This window comes from Capra hircus, chromosome 4, assembly GCF_001704415.2.
Source record: "Capra hircus breed San Clemente chromosome 4, ASM170441v1, whole genome shotgun sequence".
Lineage (NCBI taxonomy): Eukaryota > Metazoa > Chordata > Mammalia > Artiodactyla > Bovidae > Capra > Capra hircus.
The window spans coordinates 107,653,562-107,674,369 of NC_030811.1; the positions used below are offsets into that span (position 1 = coordinate 107,653,562).

General features: G+C 40.4%; 1 long non-coding RNA gene across 1 annotated transcript; it reads right to left on the reverse strand.

The window, feature by feature from the left end:
- LOC102190292 lies at positions 1,397-20,178 on the reverse strand. Its single transcript, XR_309938.3, has 3 exons — positions 20,071-20,178; positions 6,382-6,455; positions 1,397-1,581 (listed from the first exon to the last, which is right to left on the reverse strand). It is a non-coding gene; the product is annotated as an uncharacterized LOC102190292 (long non-coding RNA).

The window sequence follows — 20,808 nt, forward strand, 5'->3', positions numbered from 1 at the left end:
CCCTGCTTATTTAACTTCTATGCAGAGTACATTATGAGAAACGCTGTATTGGAAGAAACACAAGCTGGAATCAAGATTGCTGGGAGAAATATCAATATTCTCAGATATGCAGATGACACCACCCTTATGGCAGAAAGTGAAGAGAAAGTGAAGTGAAAGTGAAAGAGGAAAGCTAAAAATTCGGCTTAAAGCTCAACATTCAGAAAACTAAGATCATGGCATCAGGTCCCATCACTTCATGGGAAATAAATGGGGAAACAGTGGAAACAGTGTCAGACTATTTTTTTGGGCTCCAAAATCACTGCAGATGGTGATTGCAGCCATGATATTAAAAGACGCCTACTCCTTGGAAGAAAAGTTATGACCAACCTAGAGAGCATATTCAAAAGCAGAGGCATTACTTTGCCAACAAAGATCCGTCTAGTCAAGGCTATGGTTTTTCCAGTGGTCATGTATGGATGTGAGAGTTGGACTGTGAAGAAAGCTGAGCGCTGAAGAATTGATGTGTTTGAACTGTGGTGTTGGAGAAGACTCTTGAGAGTCCCTTGGACTGCAAGGAGATCCAACCAGTCCATTCTGAAGGAGATCAGCCCTGGGATTTCTTTGGAGGGAATGATGCTAAAGCTGAAACTCCAGTACTTTGGCCACCTCATGCGAAGAGTTGCCTCATTGGAAAAGACTGATGCTGGGAAGGATTGGGGGCAGCAGGAGAAGGGGACGACAGAGGATGAGATGGCTAGATGGCATCACTGACTCGATGGACGTGAGTCTGAGTGAACTTCAAGAGCTGGTGATGGACAGGGAGGCCTGGCGTGCTGCAATTTATGGGGTCACAAAGAGTCAGACATGACTGAGCGACTGAACTGAACTGAACTGAACATGTCTAGGGTTTTTCAGGGTTTCTAGTGTTACCTTATTGTCAGAAGCAGAAGTCTCTCACAGCCAGTTTTCTCCTTTCTTTTATGTAATCTAAACAATTTGTCTGAATTTCCATTCCTTCCCTTTTAAAAAAAGGATGATGTACACAAGTATTATTTTCATTCATCTCATACAGTAAAGAGCAATTAGAGATAGCAATATGTTGCAAATTAAAAATGTTAAATATAGCAAAAGCAAATAGAGATTCTCTAATAATGCATTTTAATTATAACACACTGATATTATCTGAGGATATTAAACTGTATTATAACTACATTATAATTCCTTGAAGAGACCATGAATGTTTCCAACCCAACAAATCACAGAGCAATAAAGGACCATCTGAGATTTGATTGTAAATTTAGTATTATTGACTCCCATTTTAAAGATTATAAGTACTATTTCTAGAATGCTATTCTACTGGTACAGAGCAGGACATCTTTCTCAGGACATGAGTTGAATAATTATAGTGATTTATTTCAAAGCGGAATCCTTTAGGGTGAACAGTTTTGGCAAAAGTGAGAAGGAGTTAAATATACAAATAATCTTGACTGGGGGCAGTGTGAACATAGGGCATCGGAGGCCCTGGAGTTTCTTTATTGTCTTGCTATATTCCAATGGTTCTGGGACAGATCATATTCTCCTGTGCCTTCCTTTTTTCCTCTAAAAATAAAGAAAAACAAGATTCATTGAAAAAAAAATTGTTATTAACCATGAGGTCAAACCTACTGTGCTTAGTACCTGGAGAGGACAGAGAATGGGAAAACTGACCTTTCTTCATAATATCCAAAGGTAGAGTCTGTCTGGGGGTTTAGATCCATGGTTAGGTTAATCCTTCCAAGAACAGGGCTAATATTATGGAATCAAACTGACTTCTATGATATCCTCCAGAACAGAAATTAATGCAAACTCCAGACAGACCTTCCTTTGGAAACAAGTAAGGCTCACCATTAAGGATTAATTCACAAAACTGTCTGGGAAAGAAGCTGATACCAAATACTAGGGCCTGCTTATGAAAGCCCTCTGGCATTCCCTTGCTGGTTTTTAAGGGATTTAGCTCCATTCTAAATACTTATGGATGATATTCAGCCAAAGTTGCTCAGTCGTGTCCGACTCTTTGCAACCCCATAGCCCACCAGGTTCCTCCCTCCATGGGATTCTCCAGGCAAGAGTACTGGAGTGGGTTGCCATTTCCTTCTCCAGGGGATCTTCCCAACCCAGGGATCGAACCCGGGTTTCCTGCATTCCAGGCAGACACTTTAACCTCTGAGCTATCAGGGAAGCCCAACATAAGGCCACCAGTTGCTAAAATATGAAGACTTCTGCACTAGTGGGTGTGCTGCCCTAGTGGCTCAGATGGTAAAGAATCTGCCTGCAATGTGGAAGACCTGGGTTCAGTCTCTGGGTTGAGAAGATTCCCTGGAGAAGGGAAAGGCAACCCACTCCAGTTTTCTTGCCTGGAGAACTCCATGGACAGAGGAGCCTGGTGGGCTACAGTATATGGGGCAGCAAAGAGTTAGACATGACTGAGCAACTAACATACACACACATACATGCACACACTAGTGGGTAAAATGCAACTGTCCTGAGGGTCCCAAGGGCCCTGGTCACTTAGCCCCTTTTTTGTTTCCCCACACTTTGCAACTCACATCTCCCCCTCTTCACAGTAAAGATTTGCTCCTGGTATGTCGCCCCAGGGCCCTCCGCAAGCACTAGAGCCAGGGTCTGTTCTAAATAAATGGTCCTGAAATGTGTATTAAATGTTTTGCAAGTTCTCCTCTCCTGAGCCTGCCGGCCTGAATTGAACTAGAGCCTCCACGTTCCAACCTTTACTGCTTTCAATGTATATATTTTAACAATCTGACTTTTTGAGTTTCCAGACATTGGCTTAGCAGGCCGTTTGACTTCCCATCTTCCTGACCATTTTGGAGGCATGATCTCAATACCAGTGGAACTAGAGGTTTGGTCTTCCCCAATGGCTCAGTGGTAAAGAATTCGCCTGCCAATTCAGGAGACTAAGAGATGATGCAGGTTGCATCTCTGGGTCAGAAAGATTCCTTGGAGGAGGAAATGGCAACCTGCTTCAGTATTCTTCCTGGGAAAAATTCCATGCACAGAGGAGCTGGGCAATCCATGGTGTCACAAAGAGTTGGAAATGACTGAACACGCATACACTAGACTTTTACATTTCACAGATTAAATAAATATATAATTTAGATATTTTGCAGACTGATATAATCTTATCAAATTTTGTCTCACCAAGACCATTAATTAAAAAAAAAATCATCTGCTACAATTATGCTATGTAAGAAAGAGAAGGACAAATTCAGAACAATCCCCACTAAAGAATTTATCTAAATCAAATCCCTATGATTATACAGTGGAAGTGAAAAATAGATTCAAGGGATTAGGTCTGATAGACGGAGTACCTGAAGAACTATGGACGGAGGTTCGTGACATAGTGTAGGAAGCAGTGATCAAGATCATACCCATGAAAAAGAAATGCAAAATAGCAAAATGATTGTCTAATGAGGCCTTAAATAGCTGAGAAAAGAAGAGAAGCTAAAGGCAAAGGAGAAAAGGGAAGATATACCTATCTGAATGCAGAGTTCTAAAGAATAGCAATGAGAGATAAGAAAGCCTTCCGAACTGATCAGTGCAAACAAATAGAGAAAAACAATAGAATCAGTTCAGTTCAGTCACTCAGTCATGTCCGACTCTTTGCGACCACATGGACTGCAACCCATCAGGCCTCCCTGTCCATCACCATCTCCCGGAGTTTATGCAAACTTATGTCCACTGAGTCAGTGATGTGATCCAACCATCTCGTCCTCTGTCATCTCCATCTCATCCTGCCTTAAATCTTTCCCAGCATCATGGTCTTTTCTAATGAGTCAGCTCTTCACATCAGGTGGTCAAAGTATTGGAGTTTGAGCTTCAGCATCAGTCCTTCCAATGACTATTCAGAACTGATTTCCTTTAGGATTGACGGGTTTGATCTCCTTGAAGTCCAAGGGACTCTCAGGAGTCTACTCCAACACCACAGTTCAAGAGCATCAATTCTTCAGTGCTCAAATTTCTTTATGGTTCAACTCCCACATCCATACATGGCTACTGGAAAATCCATAGCTTTGAATAGATGGGTTTGTTGGCAAAGTAATGTCTCTGCTTTTGAATATGCTGTCTAGGTTGGTCATAACTTTCCTTCCAAGGAGCAAGGGTCTTTTAATTTCATGGCTGCAACTGTCATGTGCAGTGATTTTGGAGCCCCCCAAAATAGTCTGTCACTCTTTCCCCACCTATTTGCCATGAAGTGATGGGCCTGGATGTGATGATCTTAGTTTTCTGAAAGTTGAGCTTTAAGCCAACTTTTTCACTCTCCTCTTTTACTTTCATCAAGAGGCTCCTTTGTTCTTCACTTTCTGCCATAAGGGTGGTGTCATCTGCATATCTGAAGTTATTGATATTTCTCCCAGCAATCTTGATTCCAGCTTGTGCTTCATTCAGCCCAGTATTTCTCATGATGTACTCTGCATAGAAGTTAAATAAGCAGGGTGATGGTAAACAAGGAATGGGAAAGACTAGAGATCTCTTCAAGAAAATTAGAGATACCAAGAGAACATTTCATGCAAAGATGGGCAATAAAGGACAGAAATGGTCTGGATCTAGCAGAAGCTGAAGGTATTAAGAAGAAGTGGCAAGAATACACAGAAGTACAATACAAAAAAGATCTTCATAACCCAGAAAACCATGATGATGTGATCACTCACCTAGAGCCAGACATTCTGGAAGGCAAAGTTAAGTGAGCCTTAGGAAGGAAGCATCACAACAAACAAAGCTAGTGGAGGTGATGGAATTCCAGTTGAGCTATCTCAAATCCTAAAAGATGATGCTGTGAAAGTGCTGCCATCAAAATGCCAGTAAATTTGGAAAACTTAGCAGTGGCCACAGGGCTGAAAAAGGTCAGCTTTCATGCCAATCCCAAAGAAAGTTAATGCTGAAGAATATTCAATCTACCTCACAGTTGCATTCCATCTCACATACTATCAAAGTAATACTCAAAATTCTCCAAGCAAGGCTTCAACAGTACATGAACCCTGAACTTCCAGATGTTCAAGCTGGATTTAGAAAAGGCAGAGGAACCAGAGATCAAATTGCCAACATCTGTTGGATCATTGAAAAAACAAGAGAATTACAGAAAAACATCTATTTTTGCTTTATTGATTATGCCAAAGCCTTTGACTGTGTGGATCACAATAAACTGTGGAAAATTCTTTAAGAGATGGGAATACCAGACCACCTTACCTGCCTCCTGAGAAATATGTATGCCAGTCAAGAAGCAACTGTTAGAACTGGACATGGAACAACAGACTGTTTCCAAATTGGGAAAGGAGTACGTCAAGGCTGTATTTTGTCACCCTGCTTATTTAACTTCTATGCTGAGTACATCACATGAAATGCCGGGCTGGATGAAGCACAAGCTGGAATCAAGATTGCCAGGAGAAATATCCTCAGATATGCAGATGGCATCGCCCTTATGCAGAAAGCAAAGAGGAACTAAAAAGCCTCTAGGTGAAGGTGAAAGAGGAGAGCGAAAAAGTTGGCTTAAATTTCAACATTCAGAAAATGAAGATCATGGCATCTAGTCCCTTCACTTCATGGCAAATAGATGGGGAAACAATGGAAACAGTGACAGACTTTATTTTGGGGGACTCAAAATCACTGCAGATGGTGACTGCAGTCATGAAATTAAAAGACGCGTGCTCCTTGGAAGGAAAGTTATGACCAACATATTAGACAGCATATTTAAAAGCAGAGACATTACTTTGTCAACAAAGGTCCAGCTATTCAAAGCTATGGTTTTTCCAGTAGCCATGTATGGATGTGAGAGTTGAACCATAAGGAAAGTTGAGTGCTGAAGAATTGATGCTCTTGAACTGTGGTGCTGGAGTAGACTCTTGAGAGTCCCTTGGACTGCAAGGAGATCAAACCCATCAATCCTAAAAGAAATCAGTCCTGAATATTTATTGGAAGGACTGATGCTGAAGCTGAAACTCTAATACTTTGACCACCTGATGGGAAGAACTGACTCATCTGAAAAGACCGTGATGCTGGGAAAGATTGAAGGCAGGAGGAGAAGGTGACAGCAAAGGTTTAGTTGGTTGGATGGCATCACTGACTCAAGGGACTCCTTGAGCAAGCTCCAGGAGTTGGTGATGGATAGGGAAGCCTGACAGGTTGCAGTCCATGGGGTTGCAAGGAGTCGGACATGACCGAGCGACTAAGCTGAATTTAACTGAAAGAATTTATCCTATGAAAATCTCACTATATGTCTTTCTCTTCCTCATTTCATGAAAGATCAGTAGCAAATCAACTGTGGACTGGTTATAATCAGTGATATTTGCAAACCCGCACTATACTCCTTTTACTAATGTTTCCAAGCTTAGCCCTAAAGCAGCTCACCTGATTCATGTGTTTTACTCATTCCAGTTGTGGTTTGGTCTTCCTGAATCTGGACTGCAGTCTGATTCTAAAACCTAAAGTATAAAATGAAGATAGCCTTAATTAAGTCCTATCAGTTCTTTCCAGGCTGCTGAGAATGAACAGGAGTCCTACAATTCTAACATTTAATCTGGTTCCCTTTCCTGAGGCTGGACAGAGTCCATTATTTTGTAGCTTGTCCTTTCCTCCTTTCCACGGAACACATTGGTATTGTGTATTTATTTGCATGTGTATTATCCAATAGTATCGGCCCTTTCCTGGTAACATGAATTACTCCATTAACAGAATGCAAATTTGTAGTCAGGGTTTGACACCAGGCAAAATAGTCAATACATATCCTATAGAAAATAGTTCTCTGGCTTTGAATAAAGAGTACTTGTAAGGACCTTTCATCTATATACTCAGTTACGTCAAAGAATGAGTGCTTCCAAAGCATATTATACAACCACAGAAAAAGAGTTTTATCTGACACTTGATAATTTTACTAAACAACAGAAAGACCATAATTGATTACACTATTAGAAAGCTGTTACAACATGAAACAAACATCATAAGATCGTGAGAAGACTCAGCTAATAATGTATTTGTGACATCAATAAAATTAGTTGTTTTTCATCAGTGTTGTGAAATTTCTGATTTGTTTTAGCCTTGCATATTATTCTATTATAGCATGATGATTCTCATTATGTTTCTCTAAGGCCTATCAACAGATAGAGTGTAGACTCTAATTATCTCTATATTTAGTCAAAATAGTCAGGCTTCATCTGTTTTCAGAACAGTTAATGTATTTGGCTCATTACTCTGGAAACACTGAGTACAATTTAGTTCCCTAAAAACACATCCAGCATTAGCTTATGTAAGGAGCATTAAGGTCCACTGTGTGATGATTTTATTCTTTTCCTATGGCAGTGAGTCAGGAAATAATAGCTATTATTTTTGATCACTTATAATGTACTGAGCACTGTGTTCACATTTTATATGCATTATTCATTTAGCTCTCACAACAACAAACTATTATTCCCATCGCACATATTTAGAAGCTCATCTAGAGTCACACATTAAGGATGTGGCAGGTGCAGGACAGTCTGATTTCAAAGCCTGAAGTCTTAACCATCATATTATAAAAAGTACTTAATTCCACAGATGCGCACTTCATGCCTGATGTTTGTTCAGACCGCATACAGTTAGGTCCTCAAAGAGATGGGACCTAGTGCTTCAACTCTGATATGAAGATGGCATTTATTTTTATTTATTTCTCCAGGAGGGTGATTCCCCTGATCAGCATCCTTGAATGAATTGTATTGCTGTTGGATAAAAATTCTATCCGTAAGTTCCTGGACATTTGGACTCTCCTCCATTCCTGGCTCCTTCACTTAACTGGTTCAGCTTCTCTAGCTTCCCATGGTTCTGCCTTCTTTCCACACAGTTTCCTCCCTCAGGACTTTCTCCCATCTTCCTTCTGACTGAGACATTCTCTCTGCCCCCTACTCATACCCCCAGCCTCCGTTAAATGTCGTTTCCAAAGAAGCTTTCCTGGACTTTCCAGGTTATGACAGGTTCTCCTGTACTCTTTTCCATAAGGCCCTTCATAGTCATCATCACACATTATAAATATATCCTTAACTTTGTGATTATTTCTTTCTTATTATTTTCCTTTATTTCCCCCAGTTCTATTGAGATATAATTGGCATACATCACTGTATAACTTTAAGGTGGATGCCATAATGATCTGACTTACATACATCATGAAATGAATACCACAATAGGTTTAGTAAACATTCATCATCTCATATCAATTTAACGTTAAAGAAATAAAAAAGAAATTTTTCCTCGTGATGAGAACTCTTAGGATTTAGTCTCTTAGTAACTTTCATATATAACATATATGAAAGTATTAATTATCTTTATTAAGTTGTATATTACATCCCGAGTACTTTCTTATGCTATACTCAAGTATGCCAGCAAATGTGGAAAACTCAGCAGTCGTCACAGGACTGGAAAAGGTCAGTTTTCATTCCAATCCCAAAGAAGGGCAAAGCCAAAGAATGTTCAAACTACCATACAATTGTGCTCATTTCACATGCTAGCAAGGTAATGCACAAAATCCTTCATGCTAGACTTCAACAGTATGTGAACCAAGAACTTCCAGATGTACAAGCTGGATTTAGAGAAGTCAGAGGAACCAAAGATCAAATTGCCAACACCTGTTGGATCATAGAAAAAGCAAGAGAATTCCAGAAAAACATTTACTTCTGCTTCATTGACTATGATAAAGTCTTTGACTGTGTGGATCACAACAAGCTGTGGAAAGTTCCTAAAGAGATGGGAATACCAGACCACCTTACCTGTCTTCTGAGAAACCTGTATGCAGGTCAAAAAATAATAGTTAGAACCTTACATGGAACAATGGACTGGTTCAAAACTGGGAAAGGAATACATCAAGGTTGTATTCTGTCACACTGCTTATTTAATTTATATGTAGAGTACATTATGAGAAATGCTGGGCTGGATGAAGCACAAGCTGAAATCAAGATGGCCGGGAGAAATATTAACAACCTCAGATATGCAGATGATACCACTGTGATGGAAGAAAGTGAAGAGAAACTAAAGACCCTCTTGATGAAGGTGAAAGAGGAGAGTGAAAAAGCTAGCTTAAAACTCAGCATTCAAAAAACTAAGATCATGGCATCTGCTCCCATCACTCCATGGCAAATAGATGGAGAAACAATGGAAACAGTGAGAGACTTTATTTTGGGGGGCTCCAAAATCACTGTGGATGGTGACTGCAGCCATGAAATTAAAAGACGCTCGCTCCTTGGAAGAAAAGCAGTGACACACCTAGACAACATATTAAAAAGCAGAGATATCACTTTGACCATAAATGTCCATATAGTCAAAGCTATGGTTTTTTTCAGTAGTGATAAAAATGGCTGAGCACTGAAGAATTGATGCTTTCAAATTATGACGTTGGAGAAGACTCTTGATATTCCTTTGGACAGTGAGGAGATCAAAGCAGTCAATCCTAAGGGAAATCAACCCTCAATATTCATTGGAAGGACTGATGCTGGGGCTGAAGCTCCAATACTTTGGCCACCTCATATGAAGAACTGACTCATTGAAAAAAATCCTGATGCTGGGAAAGATTGAAGGCAGGAGGAGAAGGGTTAGACAGAAGATGAGATGGTTGAATGGCATCATTGACTCAATGGACATGAGTTTGAGCAAACTCCAGGAGATAGTGAAGGACAAGAAAGCCTGGCGTGCTGCAGTCCATGGGGTCACAAAGAGCTGGAGACAGCTTAGCGATGGGACAACAATAAGTACTTACTTAAAACTGGAAGTCTGTTACCTTTGATTACCTTCATCTAATTCTTCCCTCTCTAACTAAAATGTTAAGATTCAGTCGTATCAGGAATTGTGTTGGTCTTGCTCATTGTTATCCAGCCCCTAAATCCTGCCCCTGCTCCGACAGTTGTTGCTTTCTTCACAGTCCAACTCTCACATCCATACATGACTACTGGAAAAACCATAGCCTTGACTAGACGGACCTTAGTTGGCAAAGTAATGTCTCTGCTTTTGAATATGCTATCTAGGTTGGTCATAACTTTCCTTCCAAGGAGTGTCTTTTAATTTCATGACTACAATCACCATCTGCAGTGATTTTGGAGCCCCCCAAAATAAAGTCTGACACTGTTTCTACTGTTTCCCCATCTATTTGCCATGAACTGAAGGGACCAGATGCCATGATCTTCGTTTTCTGAATGTTGAGCTTTAAGCCAACTCTCCTCTTTCACTTTCATCAAGAAGCTTTTTAGTTCCTCTTCACTTTCTTCCATAAGGGTGGTGTCATCTGCATATCTGAGGTTATTGATATTTCTCCTGGCAATCTTGATTCCAGCTTGTGTTTCTTCTAGTCCAGAGTTTCTCAGGATGTACTCTGCATATAAGTTAAAGAAGCAGGGTGACAATATACAGCCTTGATATACTCCTTTTCCTATTTGGAACCAGTCTGTTGTTCCACGTCCAGTTCTAACTGTTGCTTCCTGGCCTGCATATAGGTTTCTCAAGAGGCAGGTCAGGTGGTCTGGTATTCCCATCTCTTTTAGAATTTTCCACAGTTTATTGTGATCCACACAGTCAAAGGCTTTGGCATAGTCAATAAAGCAGAAATAGATGTTTTTCTGGAACTCTTTTGGCAATTTGATCTCTAGTTCCAATACATATAGGTAGGATTACTTAACTATGTATGAAATTATAGAATCAATAGCATTTTTAGAGAATCTGATAGGAACAAAAGGACCTTGGTGACTCTGAGGAATTCATTCTTAATGCTAAAATCTATAAGTGTTGAACTTTTTCTATGCCTATTAAACATTAACTGTTATTTTATAGGAATACTTGGGTTGAAAAGGACAGAAAGGAAGGGAGAAATACTCTGTTCAAATCTATTTCATAGTGCACACTCCCATAAAAATTAGCTTTTATTTTGATTACAGATAATTCATCCTCATTATAGAAATTTTAGAAATGCTGAAAATTATGAACAAACCCAACAATTTCAAGAAACTCTTAGGTAACATATGGTGTATTTCTGTTCAGTCTTTTTGTTGATTATCTTTGTAACATAGTTACAGTAAATATGCATCATAAAAGACTGATTATAGTTTTTAAAGTTTCTCTTTTATGATTTAAAATAGCAAATATACCTGAAATTACAAAATATTTTGGAATATAGATAAAATAAAAAAGTGAGTATTACCCCATATGGTACTACCCACATATAACTACTAACAATATTTTGGCATATGTTCTTACAATCATTTTCTAGGGTATTTTCTTAAGTTGTTATATGGAATATATTGATTTGGGCTTCCTTGATGGCTCAGCAGGTAAAGAACCTGCCTGTGATGCAGAAGATGAGGGGTGATCTCTGGGTCTGGAAGATCCTCTGGAGGAGGAAATGGCAACCCACTCCAGTGTTCTTGGCTGGAGAATCCCATGGACAGAGGAGTCTGGCAGGCTGTGGGCCATAGGGTTGCAAAGAGTCAGACATGACTGCAGCAACTGAGCACACACACACACATAGACTGGTTTATAGCAGAGGTAATACAGATATTCACTGATCCTAGTCTGTTGCAGAATAATTTCTAAGGGCCAATAATGTGCTGCCTATTTCATTTTACCTTAGTCTATTCCCAGGACTCAATAGAATAAAGCATTATACTGCACCATCCATTAAATTTGAAAACTCTTTTTACAGATTTTTAATTGATTTTATTGATATGAGTGGGCTAATACTCTAGATCAGGTTGTCAAATCAGACTCATTTGAAGGATGCTTCTGCAATAACAAACTTTATTGATAGTTGGAGGATACGGGCAACCAAGAGGCATGGGCAGAGCCAACAGAAGTCTGGGGCAGCAAAGGTGGCTCCATGGGTCCTTTCACCCCACAGCAGATATGTTCTCTCTGATCTAGAATAATAGATGACATTTCAGATAATGTTTCGCAGGCTTACTTCACAGAGCATGAAGAGTGCTTAAGTTATGAAATACCTTCATTTTATACGTCAGAAGAGTTATATAACTTGTGTGAGACTCTTCAGGGAACCTTGCATCATAGATCGATAGATTCTGGGTTTACTTATTAAGTAACCCTTAGCAAGGACATCGTGCTAAGGCATTCTATGATAAGAGCCCTTCCCTTTAGCAAATATTATTAGTCTATTTATCTGGAGTTTCAGTTGACAAAGAGATTAGACTGGATTAACCTGCCTTTTTCTCTTCCCCAGTGTAGTTTCTCTTAACACCCACAAAGAAAGTGAATGAATCTCTGACCAGCTGTTGAAATTCTTTCATTCTCAATAAGCAATAGGAAAAGAGAAAAACAATCCCTACAATTTAGCTTCTCATTTTCCACTCCTAAATCCTGCACGGACATGAGTTTTGGTGGATGCATAGTCAGGGGTTCTGTTCTTCCAGTAGCTTTTTTCCCCACCTCTGTTTTTGAAAAGCTCTTAGCCATTCCCCCTCTGCATCCCCAAGTGCCTCTAGTCTGTTCTCTCTTTCCTATCCCAATTGAAGCCCAATAATAAGTATGTTAGAAACTCCCAGAAGATAACAGAAGAGAAAATGTAGATGACCTTGGGTGTGATGACATCCTTTTAGATACAACACCAAAGGTACAGTTCATGAAAGAGACAATTGATAATTGGATTTCATTAAATTTAATGAAAAAAACACTTCTCTGCAAAAGATACTGCCAAGAAAATGAGAAGGCAATCTATAGACTGGGAGAAAATATTTGTAAAATACATATTTGATGAAAGTGTTTGTTGTTCAGTCATGTCCGACTCAGGGACCCCATGGACTGTATGTAGCCAGCCAGGCTCCTCTGTCCATGGAAATCTCCAGGCAAGAATACAGGAGTGGGTAGTCATTCCCTTCTCCAGGAGATCTTCCCAACCCAGGGATCAAACCCAGGTCTCCTGCAATGCAGGCAGATTCTTTACCATCTGACAAAAGACTTATCCAAAATATATAAAGAACTCTTACAATTCAACAACGAGAAAATGAACAACCTGGCTTTAAAATGGGGAAAAAACCCAAACTGAGACCTCACCAAAGAAGATATTCAGATGACAAATACCCATAATATAATATATTGTCACCCTGCTTATTTAAATTATATGCAGAGTACATCATGAGAAATGCTGGACTGGAAGAAACACAAGCTGGAATCAAGATTGCCAGGAGAAATATCAATAACCTCAGATATGCAGATGATACCACCCTTATGGCAGAAAGTGAAGAGGAGCTAAAAAGCCTCTTGATGAAAGTGAAAGAGGAGAGTGAAAAAGTTGCCTTAAAGCTCAACATTCAGAAAACGAAGATCATGGCATCTGGTCCCATCACTTCATGGGAAATAGATGGGGAAACAGTGGAAACAGTGTCAGACTTTATTTTTGGGGGCTCCAAAATCACTGCAGATGGTGACTGCAGCCATGAAATTAAAAGAAAAGTTATGACCAACCTAGATAGCATATTCAAAAGCAGAGGCATTACTTTGCCAACTAAGGTCCGTCTGGTCAAGGCTATGGTTTTTCCCGTGGTCATGTATGGATGTGAGAGTTGGACTGTGAAGAAGGCTGAGTGCTGAAGAATTGATGCTTTTGAACTGTGGTGTTGGAGAAGACTCTTGAGAGTCCCTTGGACTGCAAGGAGATCCAACTAGTCCATTCTGAAGGAGATCAACCCTGGGATTTCTTTGGAAGGAATGATGCTAAAGCTGAAGCTCCAGTACTTTGGCCACCTCATGTGAAGAGTTGATGCATTGGAAAAAACTCTGATGCTGGGAGGGATTGGGGGCAGTAGGAGAAGGGGGAGACAGAGGATGAGATGGCTGGATGGCATCACTGACTCGATGGACATGAGTTTGGGTAAACTCCAGGAGTTGGTGATGGACAGGGAGGCCTGGCGTGCTGCAGTTCATGGGGTCGCAAAGAGTCGGACACGACTGAGCGACTGAACTGAACTGAACTGAAAGATACTCCACAGTATACGTCAAGTTCAGTTCGGTTCAGTCGCTCAGTCGTGTCCGACTCTTTGCGACCCCATGAACTGCAGCACGCCAGGCCTCCCTGTCCATCACCAACTCCTGGAGTTTACCCAAACTCATGTCCATCGAGTCAGTGATGCCATCCAGCCATCTCATCCTCTGTCATCCCCTTCTCCTCCTGCCCCCAATCCCTCCCAGCATCAGAGTCTTTTCCAATGAGTCAACTCTTCGCATCAGCTGACCAAAGTATTGGAGTTTCAGCTTCAGCATCAGTCCTTCCAATGAACACCCAGGACTGATTTCCTTTAGGATGGACTGGTTGGATCTCCTTGCAATTCAAGGGACTCTCAAGAGTCTTCTCCAACACCACAGTTCGAAAGCAGCATCAATTCTTCGGCACTCAGCCTTCTTCACAGTCCAACTCTCACATCCATACATGACCACGGGAAAAACCATAGCCTTGACTAGACAGACCTTTGTTGGCAAAGTAATGTTTCTGCTTTTCAATATGCTGTCTAGGTTGGTCATAACTTTCCTTCCAAGGAGTAAGCATCTTTTAATTTCATGGCTGCAGTCACCATCTGCAGTGATTTTGGAGCCCCCCAAAATAAAGTCTGACACTGTTTCCACTGTTTCCCCATCTATTTCCCATGAGGTGATGGGACCAGATGCCATGATCTTCGTTTTCTGAATGTTGAGTTTTAAGCCAACTTTTTCACTCTCCTCTTTCACTTTCATCAAGAGGTTTTTTAGTTCCTCTTCACTTTCTGCCATAAGGGTGGTGTCATCTGCATATCTGAGGTTATTGATATTTCTCCTGGCAATCTTGATTCCAGCTTGTGTTTCTTCCAGCTCAGCGTTTCTCATGATGTACTCTGCATAGAAGTTAAATAAGCAGGGTGACAGTATACAGCCTTGATATACTCCTTTTCCTATTTGGAACCAGTCTGTTGTTCCACGTCCAGTTCTAACTGTTGCTTCCTGACCTGCATCTAGGTTTCTCAGGAGGCAGGTCAAGTGGTCTGGTATTTCCATCTCTTTTAGAATTTTCCACAGTTTATTGTGATCCACACAGTCAAAGGCTTTGGCATAGTCAATAAAGCAGAAATAGATGTTTTTCTGGAACTCTCTTGCTTTGTCCATGATCCTGAGGATGTTGGCAATTTGATGTCTGGTTCCTCTGCCTTTCCTAAAACCAGCTTGAACAACTGGAAGTTGACAGTTCACGTATGTCAAGAGGGGACTGCAAATTAACACCGCAGTGTGATACTACTGCACTCCTATTAGAATGGCCAAAATCCAACACACACACACAAAACCCCCCATCTGGCTAGCATATGGAACAACAGAAACTCTTTATTTATTGCTGGTAGGAATTAACAGACTTTGGAAGACAGTTTGTCAAGTTTCTTTCTAAACTAAACGTACTCTAAATATATACATTTGTATAAAAATATATAAACAGCAATCATGCTCCTTAATAATTACCTACAGGGCGAGGAGATGGTTGGATAGCATCACCAATGCAATGGACATGAACTTGGGCAGACTTCAGGAGCTGGTGAGGCACAGGGGGGCCTGGTGTGCTGTATTCCATGGGGTCACAAAGAGTCAACATGATTGGAGGACTGAAGTAAAAAAGAGTTAAAAATTTATGTCCACACAAAAACCTGCACGTGAATGTTTATAGTAGGTTTATTCATAATTGCCAAGGCTTGGAAGCAACCAAGATGTCCTTCAGTAGGTAAACGGATCAATGTATGCTGATACATTCGTACAATGGAATACTATTCAGCGTTAAGAAGAAATGAGTTTTATGCTGTGAGAAGATATGGAAGAACCTTAAATGCATCTCACTAAATGAAAGAAGTCCATCTGCAAAGGCTCTGAACTATGATTCCAACTAGACGACGTTCTGAAAAAGAAAAAAAACACTACAGAGACTGAACGGAGCAGCGGTTCCCAGGGATTAGCAGGGAGGGGGGATGGGTAGGAATGGAATGGAGGAATTTTAGGGCAGTGAAACTACTCTGCATGACTCTATAATGGTGAATACATGTCATTAAACATTTTCCAAAATCCATAAAATGTACACCAGAGTGAACCCTGATGTAAGCTATGGGCTTGAGTGATTACTTCGTAGTTCGTGAAAGTGTGGACTCATCCTTCGTGTCCTGCAGATCTGTGAGCTCTGAGAAGTGCGTGCTGTCTTGTATCTGCCACAGACGTAGCATACAGAATAGTGTCACTGCCCCCAAACCCCCTATGCTCCACCTGTTTATCTGTCCCTGCCCCCACCCCTGAACCCCTGGCAACCTCCGATGTTTCTACTGTCTCTACAAGTTTGCTTTCCCCTAAATATCATATTTCAGACGTACTTCCTTCACGCTGCAATATGCATTTGAAATTCTTTCATGTCTTTTCACTACACAGGAGCCTATTTCTTTTTAACCTTGAATAATATTCCAATGTGTGGAAATACCACATTTTTTTCTGTTCACCTACTGAAGGACATCGTGTTCACCTCCAAGTTTTGGCAATTATAGGTAAAGCTGCTGTAGACATTTGCATACAGGTTTTGTGTGGACATAAGTTTTCAACCCGTTCAGGAAAATGCCTAGGAGTGCAATTGCTGGACTGTATGGTTAAGACTATGGTTAGCTTTGTAAGAAACTGTCAAACTGTCTTCAGATTGGCTGTATTTGTCACATTCTCGCCAGCAATAAATGAGAGTTCCTGTTGCTTCACATCTGAGCCAACAAGCATTTAGTATTGTTAGACTGGAATTCTGCCCATTCCAATAGGTATATAGTAGTATCTCATTGCTTTAATTTGAAAATTCTTAATAACATACATATGTTGAGCATCTCTTCACATATTTATTTAACACTTTATATCTTCTTTAGTGAGGTTTCTCTTCAGATCTTTTAAATTGCATTGTCTGTAGTTGAGTTTTAAGAGTGTCCATTTGGTTGTTAATAACTGTTATTGTAATTTCCATTTCTAAAGGTTATATTTGATTCTTTAAAAAATCTGCTATGCTAATTTTTAGTTTCCTACTCCCTGCAGGTACTTGCAAGCTTTTCCTTTATTCATTTAAACTTACACAACATAATTACTGTAAGTTATTTGCTAATAATTCTCATTTGCTATCTTAAGTTTCTGTTGCTGGTTTTTTTTTTTTTTTCACTTTCCTCATGGATAATAACTTGCTTTTTATATATGCTTTGTGATTTTAGACTGTGGGCTGCATATTATCCTTGAAACATTAGTTGGGAGAATCTGTAGCCTTGAAAGAAGGTACCTTCTTTCAGAAAGCATTTACATTTATTATAGTTAGCAGTATTACTAGCCTAAGACCAATTTAGGTTAAAATAAAATTCATGCCTTGATATTTTGTGAACTACTTAAGTGATATGAATGCAGACTGCAAAACTGGCAGAAAGATCAGTTTGTAAATATAACTTCTAAGGGAAAGATTTTATTTCCCTCTGGTGGGTAGCTACCACCAACACCGACACTTGGGATTATTTTGGGTGGTCATTGTGCATGAATTTACCTCTTGTTACCCTTACCACAATGATCTGGCCCTTTGGTGTGCATCTATCCATGCTAAGTCACTTCAGTTGTGTCCGATTCTCTGTGACCCTATGGACCATTAGCCCACCAGGCTCCTCTGTGGGATTCTCCAGGCAAGAATACTGGAGTGGGTTGCCATGCCCTCCTCCAGGGTATCTTTCCAATCCAGGGATCTAACTCACATCTCTTATATCTCCTGCATTGGCAAGTGGGTTCTTTACCAGTAGCACCACCCCGGAAGCCCCTGGCCCTTTGGAGTCCCAGCTTAATGTGGGGAGGGATTGTTTGAGATCCCATTGAGCAAGCCCTGGAACTTGATGCCAAAAATCAAAGTTCAAGGGACTTTCCTAGTGGTCTGCTGGCAAAGACTTCATGCTCCCAATGCAGAGAGCCCAGGTTCGATCCGTGGTTGGGGAACTAGATCTCACATGCCGCAACTAACTCTGCATGCCGCAGCAAATAAAGATACACGCCACAACTAAAATATACCGCATGCTCAACTAAGATCTGGCACAGTCAAGAAAAAAAAAGTTCAAGTTTGCAGAAACTGGCAAAGGCCCGCAAGGCGAAGGCACCAAATCTCTGGGGCCCCACTTTCCTCCTAGGCCTCATAATTAATTACTCTATCATCAGCTTTTAAGCCTTTACTATTTTAAAAGAGTATTATTGGATCCAGAATTTTCAGCAAAAAGAATTCTTTAAATATGACATAGTCCACCTACCTCAGTGAGGTATTAGCCCCAGCAAACTGATCAGCCTTAGTCCCAGAAATGGAAGTCTCCCTTATGTTTTTTCTTTCCTCTAGCCCTCGTTTCACCCGGCAACGTTATTAACCAGGTTTCTATCCTTGGCATTCTTTCCTCTTTGTATGTTTCCTCCCTTGGTTTGGTGGCATCCATCCTTATAGGCTGCTTTTCATCTCCAATGCTACATTCTCGACTTCCACTCTGAGTTAGACCTTTCCGTGTAGGCGTATTTGCCTGCACCTCTATCTTTTCTATTCTGCACCGAAGTCAGAATCTTTTCTCAGCACCACTGCCTCCTCCTGTCACCGTCACCTGACAGAAGCAGCACTATCTGCCCACACGTCATTCTCAAAGGCACAAAGTCGCCATTGATTCCTATCCAGCCTGTATAGTCATGCCTCACGGTCCTTCCACAGGACTGACATCTCCCAGCTTCGTCGACCCTCATCTGAAGCATCACTACCTCTCCCCTGCGTTCCCTTCCTCTGCGAGCTTCCGTCTCCGGTTCATTCTGGGTCTCGCCTCCATAATTTAATGCCTTTTCTAAGAAGCCTTCTATGAGTTCACATTTATCAACAGGAAAAGCCCAGCCTCCTCGACCAATACTTGTGTAAGCCCACATGAACTTCCTCTGGGTTTTCTTTTCAGGCTTGTATCTCGCTCTACTCAGGCATCAGGCCAACTTAACCACTTGTCAGTCTCTGAACACACTGTGTGAAAGTGAAAAGTGTTGCTCCATCATGTCCGACTCCTCGTGACCCTATGGACTGCAGCCCACCAGGCTCCTCTGTCCATGGGCTTCTCCAGGCAAGAATACTGGAGCGGGTTGCCATGCCCTCCTCCAGCGGATCTTCCTGATCCAGGAATCAAATCTGAGTTTCTTACGTCTTCTGCATCAGCAGGCAGGTTCTTTATCACTGGCGCCTCCTGGGAAGTCTCTATATTCTTGTACATCCCATTTGTGTTCCGGGAATAGCATTCTTGCTGTATCTCTCTTGAAATCTAATAATGCCAAGCCAAATTCTAAATGTCACTACCTCCAAAAGATCTTCCCTCTTCACCTTAGACTTTTTCCCTAATACTCATCTCATCTCTTATATACCAGATCAAACCATATGAGATTGAAGTTTTTATAGGTCAAGAGTGGTCATATGTTGGCAATTTCTTATGAAGCAAACAAAACCCGAGTTCAGTGCTTTGTATAAAGTTAGCATATGTCTAATAAATATTTGCCTAAAATGAGTGAGTGAACATTTTAATGAGAATAAGCAATACAGTCCATAGTGAAAGAAAAGTCTAGCTCAGAGTAAAACGAATTAGAATTTTATCCCTCAGTGTAAACACATACACACACAGAGTAAATGAAATTTCTGAAAGAAATCAGAAATCAGTATGCCTAGAATTTAGAGAAGAAAAAAGATAATAAAAGTAGCAGAGTTACCAATGTTTGTAACGCAAATTCATTTCATCAGGCTGGATGGAAACTGATAACCTACCTGAGTCTACTTTGAACTAATTGAATGCAAGGGACTATTTAAGAATAAACTGTTATTATTGCAGCAATACCACTGAAAACATCAGGAGGTAATTGAAAAATAAAATCAGGAACTGCAATTTACCTTAAAAATTAAACAAATTTCCTTTAAGAGCTCTCTGGGCATTTCACTTTTTGTTGCTAAGAATCTACTTTTAAAAGCCAAATTAACCAGACTGTCCATTAACATTGATCACATTAGCTAGATAAGTGCCAAATCTCCATCTTACTTACGTTGTATAAATGCAGCATAACGTGAAAGTAAGGGCAATGTATCATGATGCACAAAACGCCCTTTCCACATAAACTTCTTTTAAAACAATCCTTTCTGCCTTGTCTCTACTGTTAGCACTGCTTTATATTACATAAGCATGGAGCATGGCCATTAGCAAAGACTTCTCTGATGTCATAAAGGAAGTGTTTCTGTTTTGCCCTCTTATGTAATGAAGGACAGAGTTCATAGGTAAATACGAATGGAACTCTGCCAAGATTCCCTTAGTAGTACCCATAGTAGAGACTCTCAACTGGAAAGCAAAGTCCTCCTCCTCCTTTTGCTGAATTGGCTACTTCAGCCGGCAGATCTGTCCTTAGGCCTGAGGTTTTTTAATCACGGGGGAAAACTAAACAATGTACTTTGACCTTAGTGCAGATTTTCTGCAACTCTCCCTCTTAAAATGAGTACATTTTGTACCACCTGCAGAACAGGAATAATTAAGCAATAACTGAAAAAGATGATAAGAACTCTGATACTTTACTCAAGGAACTGATATATATCCAACTAGAAAATCAGTCAAAATGCCTTTGACAGAATCTTTTTAAAAATAATTATAGTGATGTCTTTATTTTTGTATGATATTGTAGTTTTTTGCTTTTATTTACTCAAGATTGTACCATAGGTGGAGAAAGTCTATTTCAAATCAGAAAAATTCTCTGATATATAGTTAATCACCATCCCAAGTGTTCACAGTTGTT